A 22,608-nucleotide genomic window follows, 5' to 3' on the forward strand; every position below is an offset into this window, starting at 1 on the left:
TCGGTCGACCTCTTCCCCTCTCTTATCCTTTATGAACTACTAAAATACATAAATTCCACAAAATAAACGTCATTGCTCACCCGCTAAATGAGATCATATTGATAGTTTCATCATTGATAACTGATCGATTTTAAAATTATATAATTAAAGTATATAATTACGATTTAATTTCGCGTTGACTATTTTCATTTTTCATGTATGACGTTTTAAATTCTTCCCAGTTTTGTGGTGGTCAAGGACAAGTGATCGAGGTCTTATATGTCAAGAGATAAATATTCTGCTATTCCTTTTTTTCGTTTATTCCCTTTTGAATAAACGTACTCAAATCCCAAAATCCCAATTGACAGAAAATACAGAAACCTATAGACATCGCAAATCCAATGCCCTTGATTGACATCTAAGGTTGAAGTGTCATTGGTATTTGTCTCAATTGTACTGTGTGATCCTCTTATACAGCCAAATTAATAGGTAATTACGTCTAATCTTGGTACAAAAGCATAATTATAAGCCTGAGAGTATATTGCACACAGTAAGCTACACTAGTACGTTTTATAGATCTCAATATAACTGTAATATTTAATTTGATTCCAATCAAGTCTTTCTTGCGGTCAACAGCTACAGCCTACAATCAGGCCTCGGTACCTTTAATGTCTTATAATAACAAAAATATTTATATTGCCGTAACGAAAGTCCAAAAACGTCACTAAACTGGTGGTAGGACCTCTTGTGAGTTCGCACGGGTAGGTACCATCACCCCGCCTATTTCTGTCGTGAAGCAGTAATGCGTTTCGGTTTGAAGGGCGGGGCAGCCGTTGTAACCATTCTGAGACCTTAGAACTTATATCTCAAGGTGGGTGGCGCATTTATGGTATATATGTCTATGGGCTCCAGTATCCACTTAACACCAGGTGGTCTGTGAGCTCGTCCACTCATCTAAGCAATAAAAAAAAAACAGGATTGAACTCCACAAAGCCATTCAATTACAGTTTCGAGGCACAGAGGCAATCTTCCGAAAAGTATCTTCAAGGAAAATACGCACTTTTGAACGCAATTATAATAAAGAGGAAATGAAGAGAGGGCGACGAAATCTGTACACAAAACTTTCGATTCAAAAATATATTAATAATATTTATCAGTCCGTTAAAATACATTGAACGACATAAGACATTTTACTTAGATGATATTTTCCTTCTTTTCTTTTTAATTAAAGGAAATGAAAATGTTTGAGAAATGAGAGAATAGACTTTAAGAAATTAAGAGACCTAGACGATTTTCATTTTAAGAAAAGAAACTAAAAGATAATCTTATTAGTGAAAATTATTATCACATAAATGATTTTCTTAGGGACGACATTGAAAATAAATGGATTTTTTTATTATTAGTTGAATTATGGATGAATGAATGGTAAATTATATAATATTATAATATCTTGCACCGCACTAAAATTCATTTGTCAAATAATGACAAAGCATACACGCTGCTTTTAACTTATGTATTAACTCATTTTCACTATGCTTAGCGAATAAATTATTTCTTTCTTCTTTCTTTTTGACGTGACAACGTCTTATAATTCGATGGAGCCGGCTGCACGCACGAAAAACATGACTCATGAGGCGTTCCATTTAAGGCTTGAAGTGCAAGCGAGAGCGCGCAACGAGCGACAACGAGGCACAATCGGCGTCCGCAGCGTTCGACATCTGTCTCTCTCCTACTTGAGTGAGCGATGCATCCACGTGGACAGCTGCTATACAATAATACATTTACATGTTTTCGTCAAGTATGAAGTTCAGTGAAAAGTGAATGTGGTGTCAATTGTTTATAGCAACGATAATTGCGATAATTGAAAAATGAAACCATTCCATCAGTATTTTCTTATGACGTTGTCACTTTCAACTATCGTCAATAAACCGACTTTACAGACAACCGATTTTTTTTCTATCAATAAATTCCAGCTCGGACCAGCCCGCTAGAGTGACGTTAGCGTGTGTCGCAGCTTCAACCCTCTCAGACTATTCCGTGATTATCACCAGGAGGTTATATTCTCGATCCTGCGGACGAAATGGTAAACAGTCGACGTCGCCCTAAACATGTCATTTCGGAGCACAGCCATGACAGGTCATCCTAATTCCTCAGAGATCTGTCCACGGAGCACGCAGTACTCCTGAACACAGAGAGAACAGAGTTCCGTACACGAAAACATTATAGTTTCAAAACCAATTCATTTCTAATTATGCCATTTTACCCTGGCTCTTTTAATCTAATCACACAGATACCCTATTCCACTTTACAACGATTGATATTACTCTCAGATTTCAGTTGTAATACAAAGTTAATAAGACACAGTTGAAGTCGTCCTGGTCTAAAGGATAAGGCGTCCGGTGCATTCGCGTTGAGCGATGCACCGGTGTACGAATCCCACAGACGGGTATCAATTTTTCTAATGAAATACGTACTTAACAGATGTTCACGACTGACTTCCACGGTGAAAGAATAACATCGTATAATAAAAATCAAACCCGCAAAATTATAATTTGCGTAATTACTGGTGGTAGGAACTTTTGTCCGAGTGTGTGAGTCCGCATCGGTAGGTACCACCACCCTGCCTATTTCTGCCGTGAAGCAGTAATGCGTTCCGGTTTGAAGGTTGAGGCAGCCGTTATAACTACACTGAGACCTTAGAACTCATATCTCAAGGTGGCGGCGTTAACTTTGTAGATATCTATGGGCTCCTGTAACCACATAACACCAGATGGGCTGTGAGCTCGCCCACTCATTTATGTAATAAAAAATAAAAAATAAACCCTAAAGTTACAGTTTCAAAACCACTTCATTTCTAAGCATGCCATTTTACCCTGGCTCTTTTAATATTAATCTAATCAGACAGACATCCACTTTATAACGCCTGATATTACTCTGAGATTTCAGCTGTAATACCGAGTTAATAAGACACGGCCAAAACATTAGACGTCTTGTTAATACTAATAAGGTCATAGAGTAAATTTCGATCGACTCGCCAGTCAAATGATAATTTCCTTTCCGTGCGACGGGACATATTCGATTCCTGGATAGAGTCAATATATTATATTTGTGAAAGATATTTAATATTGTTACGCGCTGGGGTTCGGGATAAATAAATGTTCCACCTGAGTACAACTTAAAACTGTATTTATCACTTAGAACACACACAGAACACTTTAAAATTCTCAATTCGCTTCTTCCGCTTCGCTTCAGGTGATCCGTTCGCTGTTTCGCTTCGAGTAGTTCGGATTAACAACTGCGTGCCATCTCTGCAACATTTATATAATCGATATTACATCCCTAGAATCGTCGAGAACAATAATCACAAGTCGAGTACATTCGATGTGTGTTTCCGCTATCTGACAATAGATGGCGTTATACTTCTCGAGAGTTCTAGATGTTACTAGATCCTTCGATATTCGTTCGGCTATTCAGCGATAGATGGCGTTACTCTTACCGACGTAGCAATATTCAATGAATGAAATTTTGAAATATTAAAAAGAGTGCTTTTACTATTGTAGGCCTACATGGGTAGGTATTACCATCGTATTTATGTGAATTTGTATTATCGAACAATGCTAATATTTTTTTAAAATAATGCATAAAATATACATTAAATCAATAAAGAAAATATTACACACACTAGATACCATGTATTTGACGCACACACGCATGCATTCTATTTATTGTCAAACTTTTGTTCTTGACGTCTGTTGTCAAATTGAGAATAGATTAAATATTTTTTGTCTTTGTTAATATTTTTATAGTGTAGTCTTGGCGAAATTTGTGATTATAGAAGTATAAAATACAATCATAATAGTGTACAAACTTATAATTCCAATTAATTATGGTCGAATTTCGACTACTGAGGGACCTCTAATACTAATTAATATATTTATGTCGTCGTACATACAACAAGTGGCAGGCGTCACATAGAACAGCTCAAGAAAGACATGAGTGGAAAAGGTTGGAGAAGGCCTTTGTCGATTGGCAAACAGATCTGCAGAAAATAAGAAAAAATCAAATAATAGACTAGATTAAGGCTTCCATAAAATTTAAGTTTTCTATATATTATATTTAGTCATATAATTGTAATATGGATCTGAATAAAAGGCTATTAAATTCAATTCAATTCAAAATTAATATATTTATTTATTAAAGTAACCAGAACTCATTCTGTTAGTACATCACTTAAAACTAAAAATAGATCTCTCCAGCCGCTTCATAACAAGAGTTACTTAAAGACGCCAACGCGAAACAAAAATATTCATTTTAATGCCCCGACTTAAATCTTTTCGCGTTCCCGACGTGTAATCCTTACGGCCCTTTTTAGCTTAAGCACATTTCGAGAAATATTCCTCGGATTACCTTTATTAGCACGAACGGATCGGCCAATCTACGTATCCACTGTGTTTATATTCGCTGAAACCACCCCCAGGGTTATACAGGACACAACAGGCTAATTAGAGTCACATATAAGAGATAGTGATAGATTTTTGTCACAAATGAGGCCGTCAGCGCAAAAGTGGCCTAAGCTTACTATAGTTATTATGGAGCAATGAGGTTTAAGTTTTCATGAATTTTGAATTTGAGTAGGCAAAAAAACAATACTCACAAAAGTAATGTTTACAAAGCCATCTGTTATGTATAGGTGAAATTATGGATAGGCCGGTTTTGCATCAAAATTTATTATATTTTAAATAAATATAATTATATTACATAATCATAAACATGATTATGAAAAATTGTGGGTTAGGCCACTTTTGCGCTGACGGCCTCAGATAAGTGATAGATTTTTTTCTGGTGGTAGGACCTCTTGTGAGTCCGCACAGGTAGGTACCACCACCCTGCCTATTTCTGCCGTGAAGCAGTAATGCGTTCCGGTTTGAAGGGTGGGGCAGTCGTTGTAACTATACTTGAGACCTTAGAACTTATATCTCAAGGTGGGTGGCGCATTTACGTTATGGATGTCTATGGGTTCCAGTAACAACTTAATATCAGGTGGGTTGTGAGCTCGTCCACCCATAAAAGCAATAAAAAAGATAGCGTAATACAGTTGTTGTATGTAACGCAGTGGGTTGCCGATTTCTAACCTTTTTTGTAATTACTGTAAATGACTAGATCGGTTCACGGCATACTTGATACCTATTATTTCCGGAAGCGTACAGAAATCGTCACGCTAATTTCGCCATAGATATAGAAATAAGTCATCGGGAAGAGACCGTAAAAGCCATGAGCTACACTGATATTATACAAAACGATCAAAAAAAAAAAAAGCTTTATGTTAAAATAAACAACTTTATTTCTCGAACCACATTCTTATCAGCGCGAAGATATTAGCATCGAGAGTGGTCCGTCAAGAGGCTTATATATCAGTACAGGCGCAGTGTAACCTCCCTTATATTCATCCCTTAGAACCAGTAGCGTTCCGGACGCGGCGCGGTGCACACAGCTCAGTCCCCTCCCTCATCCCTAGTAGCTTGCGGAAACCTAAACCTGAAAACTTTACGGGATAATTTTTTTAATGCGTATTTTTCCTGAAAGTGAGATTCGTGAATTGTTATCTTGTGAAACAACGAAAGGTAAGTTTTTCAACTTTAATATTATTATGTATAAATTGTTATTAAATTGTTTTATGTTCGTTGAATAATCAAGTTTGAAGAGTACGATAAATATGTAAGTACATAATAAGGGATAATTATTTTCAGATTATAAAATTTATCAAGCATCAAATTCGTATTTTTTAAGACCGAATGCAAACAATGTGTATATATAATCGCATAGATCGATCTTTATAGGAGATACATAAAACACAATTATTGTGTATTTCCAATATAACAAAAAAGGGAAACGCGGGAGATACTTAGCAAGAAATATCTTATTTTTTGTTTTGTAGCTTCAAATGGCCTCGTTTCACTATGCCTTCTGTCAGGCACGTAGTCTCCGGTTTGAGACGGGGCGTGATCAATTATTTTTATAATTTCTGAGAGATATATGTACAAGACGTGAACTCTTTATATCCGGTTATAATATATTTTATTGTTTTGTACAAACTTTTTTGCCAACTATAGCTATGCCAAACATACCATCAACTCCCATGTCTGGACTGTTATCGTAAATATACTAAAATATTACAGAGAACATTATGAGTAACTATTTATAATTGAAGATTTCTAAATATAAAGAAGTAATATGTAGTAGTGAAATTAGAATCGTTGTCTTTTATAATTCTCATTTTTTACGGAGATAGGGCTTATTGTAAGATAGTCGACACCACTCTGTCTATTTCGACCGCAAAGCAGTCATGCATCCTGATCTGAAAAGTGGGACAGCCGTTGTAATACATAATTGAGACTTTCGACCTCATGCCTCAATATAGATGGAGGTATTCACGTTGTAATGTCTACGCACTTCATTAACCAATTGACCAAGTTGACCCAGAGATCGTTTATCTACACTTGACTATATTGCAAAATAGAAGTTTGCAACTACATCGCCATTATTTTCATTACATTGACCGTTTAATCTGACAAAAAAAACCTTAATGTTTCTTACAACTTTGCGTAGGCATCATGTTCTGTGTTAAGAGTTCCAAAAATACACAAAACGGAGGTCGGTACAAATAGAGTACAGACTCCGAGCCAAGGCGAGTAGTGAGTGGCATACATGTTGTGATGTCTATGGGCTCTCACAACAAATACCAAATGTACCGTCATCCGGTCACCCATCTATCTATCAGATAATAACCATTAGAGGAATGAAGACATGACTGAACGTAGAATCGATTTTTTAAATAATACTGAGCATGATTTTCATTATCTTTAATACACTACATGGGTGATAAAGCTCACGTCAACTCGATTGGTGAGTGCTTACTGGAGTCCATGGAAACTTTTGCATTTTTGGCACGAAGTACTCTTTATATATATATAGCTTTACATTTTCAAGGATGGAACAGGTGATGTAAAATACAATCGAAACTTGAACCTCAAGCCTCACAGCGGGTAGCGGCTTCCACGTTAGTATTTACGGAATCAGATAACTGCTTAACAGCATGCAAGATGTGCCTACATTTTCTTATTTAGCATCATTAAAAAACCTAGCTAAATATCCAAGCTCAAAATCGTGTAACTTTTTTTTTGCATTTATTTTGGTCTACCAACAAAGGATACACACGGCACCAATATTGTTATAGATAAATAACAAATGGTCCGCACCACGTGTAATGTGCTCCATAAATAGCCTTGGGCAAGTCGTGTTCAACCACAAATTACACATCATTCAACTGATTCACAACAGTTGTCTGGTGCGCGTTTGAAAAAATTACATTATCTAGGTAATTATAATCTCATATTATTCTTGATCATCCTCGCCTTATTAAAGCTACCCCCGAGCTTGCGGAGCGCCCTCGTAACTTGATCTTAATCAATCACGAACTTAATCTATTAAAATATACATAACTCATCTTGGGATTTAACTTGTACCTGTACGTGCTTAAAGCTAGCTCGTAGCCGGTCGATGATCTAAGCTTAGTATCTTATATACCTTTAAACGAGCAATTTTTGTATATGAATATATATGTATACTTATATAATCTGAATCTTGGAAACGGCTCCAACGATTTTCATAAAATTTAGTATACAGGGGATTTCGGGGGCGATAAATCGATCTAGCTACGATTTATTTTCAGAAAATGTTGTTTTATTCGTGTTTTCAATAATCAATTCTTCCCGACATCTAATGGCGAATAATAATACTATTTTTCTTAATTGAGGGCAACTAACCGCTTTAAAGACACAACAAGATGGCGTTATCAAAAAAAAAAAAACCGAGTAAAGCTGGGTCATCATCTAGTCACCATGCAGATCGTTGAGTCTCACATACCCCGCGCGCCCCTCTTGCGCGGGGACCTCGTAGGAGGTTCGGCCCTCAACCCGAAGAAAAAAAAAATCATCTAGTACAATTTATTTTGGCTCTTGCTACGATGTATTTTGTACGTTTACTCATAGTCACTCGAATATGCCTTGGTTCGTCCGTTCATTTCAATATGTTTGATCTTTCAATCCATGTTCAATGAAGCTGGAGGCATTCACGTGCTCATCTAAGCTCATATTACCCCAAAATTATCAATTTCAGGATTCCCTATTCTACAGTAAAATGTGTTCAATTATTAAACGTCTTACGAAAAATTGGAAGCTGAAAAAAAACATTTAATTTGCAAAATTTAATGAAGTCTTTCTTAAGAACGAAATTAAAGAAGCGGTTCAAATCTTCATTCTGTTAAAGATATTACATTTTTCTTCGAATTTCGAGGTTTTTGTTCTTGATTGCGTTTTTATAACATGAATAATTTTTTAGAGCTTGTCTTATGTATTACTCGGCAATTTAGTGTCAATAACCTTGACAATGTCTCTGGTAGCCTTTCCCATCTCAACCATAAGGTCAAATTACTTACTGCTTAAACAACGATTCCCAAACAAACCATCGACAGTGAGACTTCAATTAGTAAAACACATATGTTAAAATCAATAGCTTTCAAATTAATGAAATACCATCCAAAATAAAACGATGGATTAAAGCAAACCTCTTCGGAATCGATAAAGGCGTATTTGGTCGAGACTTCACGAGTCCAATAAACCAACAATGGATATTAATTTGAAAGGTTCGTGAAAAAATACTTTCACTGAGGTCACCACTACAACAACTGAGGTCAAGAGAAAAGACCTAAAATGTGTAATCGTCCGTCTAAGAGGTAAAAGGCCAGTTTTCCCGTTTTCCATGGCCGAGGCACGTGCCGATTTTCTCGCTAATAAAACACATTGTGTCTACGAAGTGACCATGGATACCTTAAATTTGGTTTCATTGTCGTGAGCGCCATAAAGTTTTACAAGGCCTCCGGAAAATATCCCCCAATCTAGAAACTGTAATAGCTAGGGCTACATTAGTTTCCGGATAATCCGGACATCTGCAGTGAGGCAATATAAACTAATTTGGCCATCAAATTGAACGACAATATTAACTCTGCTTTTCAAATTTGAACATTCAAATACGATTATTGGTATTGTATGCTCATTGCTAGCGTTGTTCATGTGATAAAAGTGTATCCTCAGGGTGATCTCGACAACGTTCATATTGCTGTGGATTTATGATGAATTTTAAAATTAAATCATATTTCGTAATATTGTAATATATAAGAAGATTGCGAAAAATGACCCCTTTGTCATGGCGCCGCAATTCCAAGGAGTATCCCTGCAACCTTCCGAGAGTATCGGGATACTTGGGGTCGACATTTCGAGCGATGTCCAATTTCGGAGTCATTTGGAAGACAAAGCTAAGTTGGCGTCCAAAATGCTGGAAGTCCTCAACAGAACGAAGCGGTACTTCACGCCTGGACAAAGATTTTTGCTCTATAAAGCACCAGTCCGGCCTCGCGTGGAGTACTGCTCCCATCTCTGATCGGGGCTCCCAAATACCAGCTTCTTCCATTTAACTCCATACAGAAGAGAGCCGTTCGGATTGTCGATAATCCCATTCTCACGGATCGTTTGGAGCCTCTGGGTCTGCGGAGGGACTTCGGTTCCCTCTGTATTTTGTATCGCATGTTCCATGGGGAGTACTCTGAGGAATTGTTCGAGATGATACAAACGTCTCGTTTTTACCATCGCACCGCCCGCCACCGGAGAAGAGTTCATCCATACTACCTGGAGCCACTGCGGTCATCCACAGTGCGTTTCCAGAGGTATTTTTTGCCACGTACCATCCGGCTATGGAATGAGCTCCCCTCCACGGTGTTTCCCGAGCGCTATGACATGTCCTTCTTCAAACGAGGCTGATGGATAGTATTAAGCGGTAGGCAGCGGCTTGGCTCTGCTCCTGGCATTGCTGAAGTCCATGGGCGACGGTAACCACTTACCATCAGGTGGGCCGTACGCTAGTCTGCCTACAAAGGCAATAAAAAAAAAAATTATATAGCTAGTCAGGTCATAAATTCTGTCACATGTTTAATGTAAAATAATTGAAACAAGTTTATTCATTATGTAACCATTCATATACCAAAATGAACTTAACAAAACATAGATTCTTATGACACTAAAGTTTATTCAAAATGACCTCCGTGATTTTGAATACAGGCCTTCAATCTGCGCGGCCAGTCGTCTATCGCAGCACGAACGAGGTCCATGTCAATATCGGCGGCTGCCTTAATCAAGGATGTCTTGAGTGACTCCAAATTGGGATGAGGCTTTGAACACGCCTTTTCCTCCAAGTGTTGCCATATCTTGTAATCTAACGGATTCAAATCTGGACTGGAGGAGGGCCAGTCTTCGTGCCGGATGAAGTCGATTTCACGCGCCGCCAGCCAGTCTTGTGTGCTCTTCGCTCTATGAGCTGGCGCCGAATCTTGTTGGAATACCCAGTGCCTGTTATTGAACATGGTATGAGAAACAGGCTCCACAAGATTCGTCAGGACTGTATTTTGATACACAACTGCATTCGTTTTTACACCTTTCTCACAAAAATGTACCTCTGTTAAGCCCCAATAAGAAACTCCCAACCATACCATGAGCGAGGATGGAAAATGACCTCGTTGGACACGCGGAATTCGGTTGCTCGCTTCTTCACTACTGTGTGCGTACACCTTATCATTTTGTTTGTTGTAGCTCTCTTCTACGGTAAACATTTTTTCATCCGAAAAAAGAATTTCCCGATATTTTTTTCCCGCGTACCGCTTCAACAAAGCGCGGCATCTCTTCAGTCTCAGGTCCATTAGACGCGCATTCAAACGATGTCCTGTTTTTCTTCGACATGCCCAAAGCCCTAAGCCTTCATTTAACACCCTTTTCACCGTTGTACTGCTTAACCCCATCTGAAGGGCCAACAGTTTCTGCTTACGTTTGGGATTTCTTTGAATTCGCGCCTTCACAGCTTTTATCACTGCTAGAGTCCTAACAGACCGAGGGCGACCACTTCTTGACCTGTCATCTACACTAGAGTCTTCATTGTATCGTTTGATGGTACGATAAACGAATCTTTTGGTTATATTCAAATTTTTCAGTATGTTAAAAATTTGAATTGGCTCGTAACCGCAACGATGCAACGCAATAACTGCAACACGGTCTTCTTTAAACGTCCACTCCATATTTAAAAATGAGTAAAATTCTAAAAGTATACATTTTTTATTTTCATGAACAATTCGAAATTCGAATTCAATAAACTTTTTTGTGGCCAGCATTCTAAAAGAAAAGTTTTTACTGTGTGACAATACTTATGACCTGACTAGGTATAATACCTGAATCATTGATGGTATCTATTACTTATGTCACATTCCATTAATTCAAATTCACAAGAATAATAAAAGTAGATGTGTGTACAAATCCGAAATAGCTAGAGCGAATTTGATGATATTTTCAGGAAAGTTTCAAATGGGCAAGCGATCGTGTTTATTTATTAGCAGATCGGATCAATGTCAAATTAAATATCAGCCAACAAAGCGGGCCGGGGTTGACTTGTAGTAAGTAGTTTAGCATTATAAGCGTTTATTTACCTATTTCTTGCACATTTACCTATTGTATATTATTAATTATTGTTGCCAAAATTGGATTATCTTTAAGCTAATATACGTTGATCATCATCTTTAAAACAAATGCTGGACATACGCCTCCCCCAAGCCCGCCACAACGAGACAAGCTTCCAGCCCACCAAATTTTAAACAGTTAACGCGGTCTGTGAACACTTGCAATGCTAGAAGTACAGTTAGGCCTTTTTTTTATTGCTTGCTTAGATGGATGGACGAGCTCACAGCCCACCTGGTGTTAAGTGGTTACTGGAGCCCATAGACATCTACAACGTAAATGCGCCACCCACCTCGAGATATAAGTTCTATGATCTCAGTATAGTTACAACGACTACCCCACCCTTCGAACCGAAACGCATTACTGCTTCACGGCGAAAATAGGCGGGGTGGTGGTACCTACCCGTGCGGACTCCCAAGAGGTCCTACCACCAGTGATTACGCAAATTATAATTTTGCGGGTTTGATTTTTATTACACGATGTTATTGAAATGTATAAATGTAAAGCTATTACGGGGCAGAAATTACCTCTGAAAATGCTCTGTACCTTTTGGAAAAGGGTTCCGGATAGTATGGTATTTTTAATATTGAACTAGGACTAGCCTGCTGAGTCGACGCGATACACCGATAAACCATGATATTTTGATCTGTCCGAGCGCCCTGGACTATGTCGCCAAGAGAGCACCATCTGCAGAGGCTGGAGCTGAACCTAACTCTTCCTCCTGTTCCTGGCTCGATGGTTGTTGATCAACATACAGATAAGTTCTTTCTCGTGCTCCATCACGCTGGCTTACATTAGATTGATCCTGTTTGAGCGACGAGGATTTAAGGTTGTTCTCTTCAGACGAAGCAGGTTGCGATTATATATGTCGGCGTTAAGCCAGGATTTACACACATAAGTTCTTTTACAATGAAAATACAATACAATTCTATAAAACTTTAACATTACTTGTTTACAACAAAAAGCCACGCCTGAGTTATTCAGTGGTTTTTACACAATTAGCCATTTTGTGATGGTTATAGCAACTACAACTTCTTTTATACAAACAAATGTAATTACTGCGAAACAATTCACAAAACATAGCTTAATATTCAAAATACATATTTTAGTGATTTTACATGACTCACATTTAATTTACTGTACATGAATTACTTTTAAGCAATATTAACTAACATAACTAACAACTAACAGCCTAATAATAGATGGCGCCAACAACATCATTGCATAACAATTACAATACTTAATTAAATTATTAGTACTGTTAATTATAATATAAATTATTATTAATATTTATGCTTTATTCATATTTAATCATTTATACAGTCATTTGTGTTTTTAAACAATAATATAAACATTAAACATATTCTGAACATTTTCACATCAAAACAGTGTCTGCTAATTATTAAATATGGTAGAATAACAGTTTTGTTGCTAATAATAAATAAATATTAACATATAATAAACTAAACTATATATTATTATGTTAATTATTGCCAACAGTGGCGTTTGCGCCCATATATATTACAATATATTTTGCGTCTTATTGTCATCGCTATTACAATGGTGACATTCAATCGATAGGTATATCACGGCGATACGTTGCAAATACCAGCCAATGCAAGCGACTGAACAAACCGCCTGCTGATTCTATCAGATGCGGAGAGCACTTTGAAACTTGCGAAACATATTGACGAATTCGTAGTCCACACCTAGGTAAATAGCATCTACAATCTAAATTTGGCATGACAGCCATCGGAGCGCCCTGGTTTGTAATCTTCGTCGACCTTCACGACGATTTAGGCCTCGACCTCGTCAGGAACTACAGGAAGTCGAAGAGTTCGACGTGAAACCAAACTGATTTTGTCACCCCGGTCGATCCAATTCAGTAATAGATACATTTGGGTACTAGCTACTCTTAAACTGTTAGGTCTTCTTCAGAAGGACTAGGGTGACGGATTCAGTGCGACGTCTTAAGACAGCTATGACAGTTAGTCATTAACTGGCCAATAAAGTATACATATTTGCTTCATCGCGATAAGCTATAAGCTAGAAAATACAAAGTATACTATATCCTGAAACTTCACCACGTTAATGTAAAGCCAAATTGAAGTTGGTCTCGCGAGGGCAACCTTTGTGTTAGGGCTAATCTTAGTTTTGAACATCGGACAAAATTGTTGAATTTTTTATTTTTCAACGTAGTTTAACCGCAGTTTGAATAGTTCCAAACCATTTTACTGGACCACTACCATACCATTTTACTTTTTAAGTCTTACTGGCTCTTAAATCTAATTCAATTTAAGAGTGAAAATTTTTGTTAATGATAATGTTAGTCGTATTGACGCTGCTTATCTTCTGGCATCCTTCATTATCAATAGCGGTACCCACTGCTGCATTTATCCATACAACTAAGATTAACTTTACTCTAATTGAGTCCATCAGAAGAAGACATAGTTCAACAAACACTGTCACCCTGATCTGTTCATACTTCGTCATCACCTGTCTTTATCTGGTTTTTTAGAATTAATTTCTCGGGGAAGAGCTTAAGAAGAAGAAAAAGCGCCTAAGGAGAGTTAATATCAAGCAGTTGGCGTTTCTCAAAATGTTTCCCTGCATAGAAATCTTGCGACTGTCGCAAAGTAATGAATAATGACTGTCGTGATGCTAGGTGTACATGATTGGAGAAGAATAGAAAACAATACTAAAATTAAACAATATCTTCAAATTAAAAAAAATATCATTTTCAAGAAAAACAGAACAGTAAACTTACAAATCATCAAAACATCGTCCGTCGTCCTTTGTAAAACTTAACTTATTTCGCGAAGACACCGATGGAATACTAATCTTTTTTGGCTGCTCCTTAAGACACGCGGCGAATAAATATGAGATGAGATCGGAAAATTATTGGGGGTTGCTATAAAATTATTGGTGTTGCTGGAATCGTTATATCATTGGTATCGAGTAGACGAAGAATTTACTAGGAAAACTCTTATTTTGAATTAAACACATAAAAAACAACAAAACATGACCAGTTGTAGAGCTTTCGATTTACAACCTAAAATATTACCTTTGAGCTTTTATTACTGTGTTTAAGGCCTCGAGTGTGTTTAAGGGCTTTAAGCTTCGAAGAATATCTCGTAAATTGTGAGCAAACATTTTGTATATGCCTCTGACATTTGAACCATGTGCTTTTTACTACTTTTGCTTAAACAATTAAAGTATCCACGTTAAATAAATATATAGATAGCAACAGCTAAAAAAGATTATTAACAATATCGTAGTTGATTCATAAGATGCAGTGATTGATTATTAACGATCTTAGGGAGAAAATGGGCAAACCAGTATACCTACGGGTACAGCCCATCAGTTGTTAAGTAGTTATAAATCCACGGTTCAATTTGACACTGGACCGAAGGATTAATTATTAATTAGTATTAATTAGCATCTTTTTTTTTATTGCTTAGATGGTTGGATGAAATCACAGCCCACCTGGTGTTAAGTGGTTGCTGGAGCCCATAGACATCTACAACGTAAATGCGCCACCCACATTGAGCTGATATAAGTTCTAAGTTTTCAGTATAGTTACAACGGCAACCCCACCCTTCAAACCGAAACGCATTACGGCTTCACGGTAGAAATAGGCAGGGTGGTGGTACCAACCCGTCCGCACTCACAAGAGGTCCTGCCACCAGTAAAAAGTCATAGTCGTCGTGGCCTATAGGTTATGACGTCCGGTGTATTCGTATCTAGCGATGCACCGGTGTTAGAATCCCGCTGATAAGTACCAATTTTTCTAATGAAATACGTACTTAACAAATGTTCACAATTGACTTCCACGGTGAAGGAATAACATCGTGTAATAAAAATCAAACCCGCAAAATTATAATTTGTGTAATTACTGGTAGTGCGACCTCTTGGGAGTCCGCACGGGTAGGTACCACCACCCGGCCTATTTCTGCCGTGAAGCAGTAATGCGTTTCGATTTGAAGGGTGGGGCAGCTGTTGTAACTATACTGAGACCTTAGAAGTTATATCTAAAGGTAGGTGGTGGCATTTCCGTTGTAGATGTCTATGGGCTCCGGTAACTACTTAACACCGGGTGAGCCGTGAGCTCGTCCAAGTCTAAGCAATAAAAACAATGTTTTTGATTGTAGTAACGGCTATTCCACCCATTATGTCCTAGTATTTACACTTTACCTGTATGTATATTCAACTATGTGTAAATGTGTACCCGCTATCTATCAATATTTCCGTTTTTTATCAATTTCATAATTGCGTATTCTTAATCCCGTGAGCCCTTCTTTACCGGATTTCTAATTTCTTCCAAAAAAAAAAGTATAATTTTCCCAACAAATTCGTCTTGTACAGTCCATTGAAAACAGGACGGCCGTTCTAAAAATAAAATACTTTGAAAGTCAAACATCTTGTCCTGATTGAAAGATTTTATACTGTAGTAAGCACCCGTTTCTAGAACTCATATTTATTGTTGCAAGCAATGTGTCCTTTCTATCTCTTTAATGATTTAAATTTGGACACAAAGAATCCATTTTTTTTTATTCCCCGTGTAGCATACGGCCTGCCTGATGGTGAGTGGTTACCGTCGCCCATGGACTTCAGTAATGCCAGGGGCAGAGCCAAGCCGCTGCCTACCGTTAAGTACTCTCCACAAGCCTCGTTTGAAGAAGGATATGTCATAGCACTCGGGAAGCACCGTGGAGGGGAGCTTATTCCAAATCCGGATGATACGTGACAAAAAAGATCTCTGGAAGCGCACTGTTGATTGTGTCTCAAGAGCACTCCAGTCTCAACGTGGGTGGCGCCATTCACGGTGTAAAGTCCATGGACTCCGGTAGCCACTTCCTATCAGGTGGACTGTACGTTTGTTCGTTCGCTCGCCCATTTAAACAATAAATCTACTTAAACTTGCTGGATGTAAGCGACGGGTCCTGCAAACAGGGGATGCAAACGGGGATTTCCCTGAGAAGCCAGGGGAATCCCCGTTTTATCGACATTGCCTAAATGCATCTTTGAGTAATATCTCTACTCACATTGTTGTCGTAATGTGCCTATATAATATCAGTCGTGTCTATGTAGAAGTGTGCCAATCCATTCAAAATCAAAAGAATGAAAACCTCATGCCTCAAAGGTCGCGATAGTATATCGAATGTCAATAAGTTATCGCTCGTAAAACTCATCAAAAATGTTAGCCCTTCAGACTTGTAATTCCGTTTTTTAATAAGTTTTCAAAGTTACAAGCTGCCCTTACAAATTCGATTTTCGGCCGAGCGATTGTCAATTTTCGCGAGTGATTTAATCGATTCGTTTGCTTAATTTGATGGTGTCATTAAAATCAGCCCAACACTCGATATTCGTGCTTCAATTTTGTTTTTCATAAAAAATATCTTGAATCGAGTTTAGGAGAAAGATCTAAAATTATTTTTCTTAAAAGAAATATTGAAGCAGCTCTTAAATTTTGTTGCTATTCTTATTTGAATTGCTTTTTTTTTATTTACATATATTATTATGGGTTGACAAACTATTGGTATATTAAGCTATTGATGGGGCCTTTTTGTTATGATTGATGTATGTATATTGTTGGCTCGGAGGACTTTCCAGTTTCACCAGGGCAGGTGGGCCAGCAAAGGCTCAGCCAGGAGGGGACGGATTTGATAACAGCTGCCCAAGCGTCTCAGAAGGAAACCTAACAACTTCGCGAAATAATCTACTACCAGATCGGAATCACGACCCGCTGAGAAGTTCCGGCGAGAAACTCAGCGAGCTTATGTTTAGGTTAGGTTACATTTCGAACTCTGCCAAGTTCGACGGGTACGACTACCGGGCTCCCTAAACCTGCTTCTGTTGTTAGAGCTGAAGGCGTCTCATGCAAGGGCTATTGGATTTTATGGATCCGTAAGAACGTGAGATGGGGCCTATAGGAACTTAATAAGGTCAATATCAATTTGAAGTCGCTGTGGCCTAGAGAATAAAACGTCCGGTGCATTTGTATGTAGCGATGCACCGGTGTTCGAATCCCGCAGGCGGGTACCAATTTTTCTAATGAAATACGTACTCAACAAATGTTCACGATTGACTTCCACGGTGAAGGAATAACATCGTGTAATAAAAATCAAACCCGCAAAATTATAATTTGCGTAATCACTGGTGTTAAGACCTCTTGGGAGTCCGTACGGGTAGGTACCACCACCCCGCCCATTTCCGCCGTGAAGCAGTAATGCGTTTCGATTCGAAGGGTGGGGTAGCCGTTGTAACTATTCTGAGATCTTAGAACTTATATCTCGATGTGGGTGGCGCATTTACGTTGTAGATGTCTATGGGCTCCAGTAACCACTTAACACCAGGTGGGCTGTGAGCTTGTCCATCCATCTAAGCAATAAAAAAAATTAAAAAAATTGCTTACTTTATTCAAAGATACCCGGTATTTTTATGTTTAACGCACAATTGTTACACAAAAATGAATGGTGCAGACTCACAAGACACCTTGCTTGCGAGTTAAGCAAACACACCTGAGATGTGCCGTTTTATTTAACGATATAACATCAAACTTTGTCAACAGATCATTTCAAGTAAATTCTGATTTACCTAAAGATATATAGGTATAATGCCTTCCGTCATCACATCTTACATTGCGGTGAAAGTACTTTTTCTTCAAAGGTGTGAATTTTTTAAATCACCGATTCTGTTTTGCAAGTCGAGAATGTTCTGTAAATATGAGCTGCGTGCAGTTCTTTTGGCCGCTGAATGAATACTAAATAAGACCATAGAATAAAATAGAACAGATGTGTCAAGTGCATTCGTAATTTACATAAATCAGTTATTTTGATGGATTTCAGAGCACCTATGAGTGTAAGAAGGTTACCATATAACTATTGTTATACAAATCGAAATAGTTTAACGTACTATGAGGTAAATGTATATAGTATAGTATGGGATGAGAGGTACTTTAGTAGCATATTTCACCCACAGATAGAACCTATACGATATATTTTATATCTCGAAATCAGTAGTGTTTCACTCTAAGATACCAAAAATAGGTGCTACTTCTTAAAATCCTTACTGACCATAATACCATTCAATTAAAAGCTCCTTTTCTTTTTTAGCATAAATGGTGTATACATTCGATTATTTTGCGATTTGTTTCTTTCAAACTATTTTTTTCTTTTCTTTTGCTGACACTCACTCATTGTCTATTTCTACAATCATGTTTTCACGAGAGAAACCTTAAGCAACTAACGATCCCGATTTGGGTTAGGAATGGAACAGAACCTATCTTGCATTGAGGTTGCATTGAGGTAGTCACTTAGCAATGCCCGTGAACTCTGGTAACTATCTAACACCAGGTAGGCAAGTTGGTACGTAAGGGCTCGGAATTAAGGTCGTCGCAGAGATCTAAATAAATACCAAGCTCAGGCAATGCACGAACGAGACCATCTAAACACAATTGTCGGACTATGACATCTAATCCAAATACACATGTGACACTAATCAGTATAGACTTACAACCCGCCGGAAGCCAGTAATTTATTTCATAATTAATGAAGGTCATCTCTAGCATACTGTTAAAGCTTTCACTTTTTTTTTTATTGCATTGTAGCATCTCCTTTTGCGGAACACATTTTATTAGTACATTTACACACACCACTAAGATATCTAGTGCTATAACCGTCCCAATAAATACAGGGAATGCTTCATGCCGCATACTATTAAATCATTTTATTTGGAACGATGAGTATCATTTGGCTATGTGCCAAGCAAACCGGATTGAAATGAAATATGTTATTGATAGCTTTTGACGACTTAATTACCAATGTTTGTAAGTACAAAAAGATCGTAATGTTTTCAGCTATTACGGATAATAACTTACTCTAAACTATATATATAGCAAATAAACATTATTTACGCAAAGATTTTTTAAAGTTTTTGTTTTGTTTACCGCAAAACTCAAAATTTTTATATTAGGACCTCGTTTTTCAAAGGCGTTCCTCTACTCGCGCCATTGAAAGGGCTCTAAGTGAAACTAAGCATCGAAAACAAAAACACTCGTGAGGGAGAAAGTTCTAAAATACCTTAAAAAGTTTTAGAGTAAGATAAGTAATCCTTTTTCCAGTCCCAACAACATAAAACACATACGTCTAGTTTTAGATTCTAGAAAAAACTGTGTGTTTTGCCCTAAAAAATTTCCTCTGAGAAACCGAACAAAATAGGCACTACTTAAAAACTCGAACAGTCTCTTCTAGCATACACGATCACTTGTTCTAAAGAAGGCTCTAAAAAACTGGCTCGGCGCCCGACTCCGCAACACTAGACTGCTAAATGACCTGGAAATCAGCAATTTGTACTCCCAGGTGTTTTATTCAATCAAGATGCTATCGGGTACAAGCTGGGGATTCGGTATTAAGACTTGTAAAATTTTTTAAGAGTATAGTTTAGATTTAGTAGTAGATTTATCATGGTTACTAAATAATTTAAACTCTATCTATTATTGTGGAATCAAATAAAGCTATTTTATTTATTTATTATCATTACATTTTAGAATTCGATATACGGAACAGAAGAACAGCTTTCAGAATATTATTATGTTCTAAAGTATTTGTGCAATGTGATGATGTGTTTGGCCGCTAAACCCAAAAAACATCACGTCGACTTAGTGCTAACATATTGTTTATGGATTTTACAAATGCTAGAGGTACAGTACTGCTCACTAAGCATATCCCACTGAGTTTCTCGCCGGATCTTCTCAGGAGGTGGCGATTCAAAACCGGTGGTAGATTCTGCGAAGCACTGCTCTTGTTAGGGCTAGTGTTAACAAATTCTCTCAGGTTGAGCCCTATCTATCCGGGCGTAGCTAGAATAGCCTCTTAAGCTATCAGCAAATAGGCAGGGAAAAAAACCAATATAAAACCCTGAAATGCACTGCAAATAAAACCAACCGTTACAGATGATAAGGCGGATTTTTGAGTGGCATGTGAAGTGTTGACTTCACATGCCACTCAAAAAACGTAAAATGGAAACGGTGAGATATTTTCAAACTATTCTACCAAAGTAGAGACGGAACCAAGAGACTTCACATATTTAGTCTATCAGCTTTAAGTCCCTCTGCCTTTTCATGGGTTCTGTCTCATGCGAGGTTCGGACGCGGGTTATTGAGTGACAGGAGGTTTTAGTCAGTTCGACTCCGACATGCCTAGCTCAACATCCCCAGGGGAGGGCGGAGGTCCGGCGATTTCCTCCTGACCAAAAAAAAAAGCTTTAAGCATAATTAAATCACCATACATTGGATATAAGCTATTGGAATAAAACACGATATCCATAATAAGATATTGTGAAACGAAACGTATTTACGGGTTGAAACTGACAGAGTGTAAAATCGATACCAATAAGCATTCATATTGTTTGGCAGCCGTTCAAAAACGTATCGAGATATTTAAAATCGATATTACGGCTTTTTAAGTTTGCTAGTTTTCACATCTGATTTCGGTTATTTGTAAAATATTTTTTTTGTTGTTATTTTTTTTTTTTTTTTTGCTTAGATGGGTGGACGAGCTCACAGCCCACCTGGTGTTAAGTGGTTGCTGGAACCCAAAGACATCTACAACGTAAATGCGCCACCCACCTTGAGATATACGTTATAAGGTCTCAAGTATAGTTATAACGGCTGCCCCACCCTTCAAACCGAAACGCATTACTGCTTCACGGCAGAAATAGGCAGGGTGGTGGTACCCATCCGCGCGGACTCACAAGAGGTCCTACCACCACATAGACATAGATGTTAGATTGGTGATTGATCTCACGGCTCTTCTAGTATTGAGCGGTTTCCGTAACGTATTCATAGAATAATGTGGATACTGCTACCCACCTTGAGACGTGAGGTCGAAATCTCATTCATATTGTACAACGGCTGTCGCACCATTTAATCGGAGCGTATTATATCTTCGTGTCAGAAAAACCCAGAGCGCGGTAAATCGATATGCGCGTTTACATATGACCGGTATTTTTGGTAGGCAGCGGCTTGGCTCTGCCCTTGGCATTGCTGAAGTCCATGATCGACGGTAACCACTCCCTTTCAGGTGGGCCGTATGCTCGTCCGCCTACAAGGGCAATAAAAAAAATTCCAAGTTATTTTTACTGTAAAACTATTCATCTTTGTCTAATGAGTAATTTGCCCGATTTACAATATGATTACAATTTCAAATTTACATGTCTGAAAGAAGGTGACAATGTTTGGGTTATTAAATAAACTGGAGGTCCCGCAGTAGTCGAAATTCGACTATAATTAATTGGAATTGTAAGTTTGTACACTATTATGATTGTATTTTATACTTCTATAATCACAAATTTCGCCAAGACTACACTATAAAAAATATTAACAAAGACAAACAATATTTAATCTATTCTCAATTTGACAACAGACGTCAAGAACAAAAGTTTGACAATAAATAGTATGCATCCGTGTTGCGTCAAATACATGGTATGTAGTGTGTGTAATGTTTTCTTTATTGATTTAATGTATTTTTTATGCATTATTTAAAAAAAAAGAAATTTATCATTGTGCACTTCTTCTCTGTATTCTCTATAAGTGTGGAAAATTTCATACTCCTCCGTCCGCGCAATTTTTGTAAAAAGGGATACAAAGTTTTTGCTTCACGTATTAATATATAAATAAAAACACCTACGGGAATAAATAAAATCCGTAAGTCAATACTTCGCTTGCATCCAAAGTCAATCAAAATAAAAAAACATACATACATACATATAACATTTTATTCCCAGCTAACTAACCATAGTGATCAATTGCGCTAGCGTCAATACCGACTCCAATTAACCGAACTTTTTGAAAAGCGTGTTTTTCGAAGTATCGAACATTGAATATGAAGAAAAGTAAAATGGATTGAAAATACATTTTATTTTATTAGTGTTCGCCCAATGAATGAAATTCATCTATCATCGCTGACACTTCAAAAGAGAAAATATAATATAATACATTAAACATTCCTTTTTTAACATG

The 22,608-nt window shown here is 37.6% G+C and overlaps 1 protein-coding gene across 2 annotated transcripts in view; it reads left to right on the forward strand.

Moving 5' to 3' along the window:
* Positions 1 to 5,460: 5,460 nt before the first annotated feature.
* LOC114244983 (metabotropic glutamate receptor 2) overlaps positions 5,461 to 22,608 on the forward strand; it is a 189,942-nt gene continuing 172,794 nt past the window's right edge. For both annotated transcript variants that reach the window (XM_028176982.2, XM_089728980.1), the window contains exon 1: positions 5,461 to 5,600. The gene's annotated coding sequence lies outside the window, so the exon portion shown is untranslated. The remainder of the gene's footprint in view (positions 5,601 to 22,608) is intronic.

Source organism: Bombyx mandarina, chromosome 08 (genome assembly GCF_030267445.1).
Source record: "Bombyx mandarina strain Sakado chromosome 08, ASM3026744v2".
In the NCBI taxonomy this organism is placed as follows: Eukaryota; Metazoa; Arthropoda; class Insecta; order Lepidoptera; family Bombycidae; genus Bombyx; species Bombyx mandarina.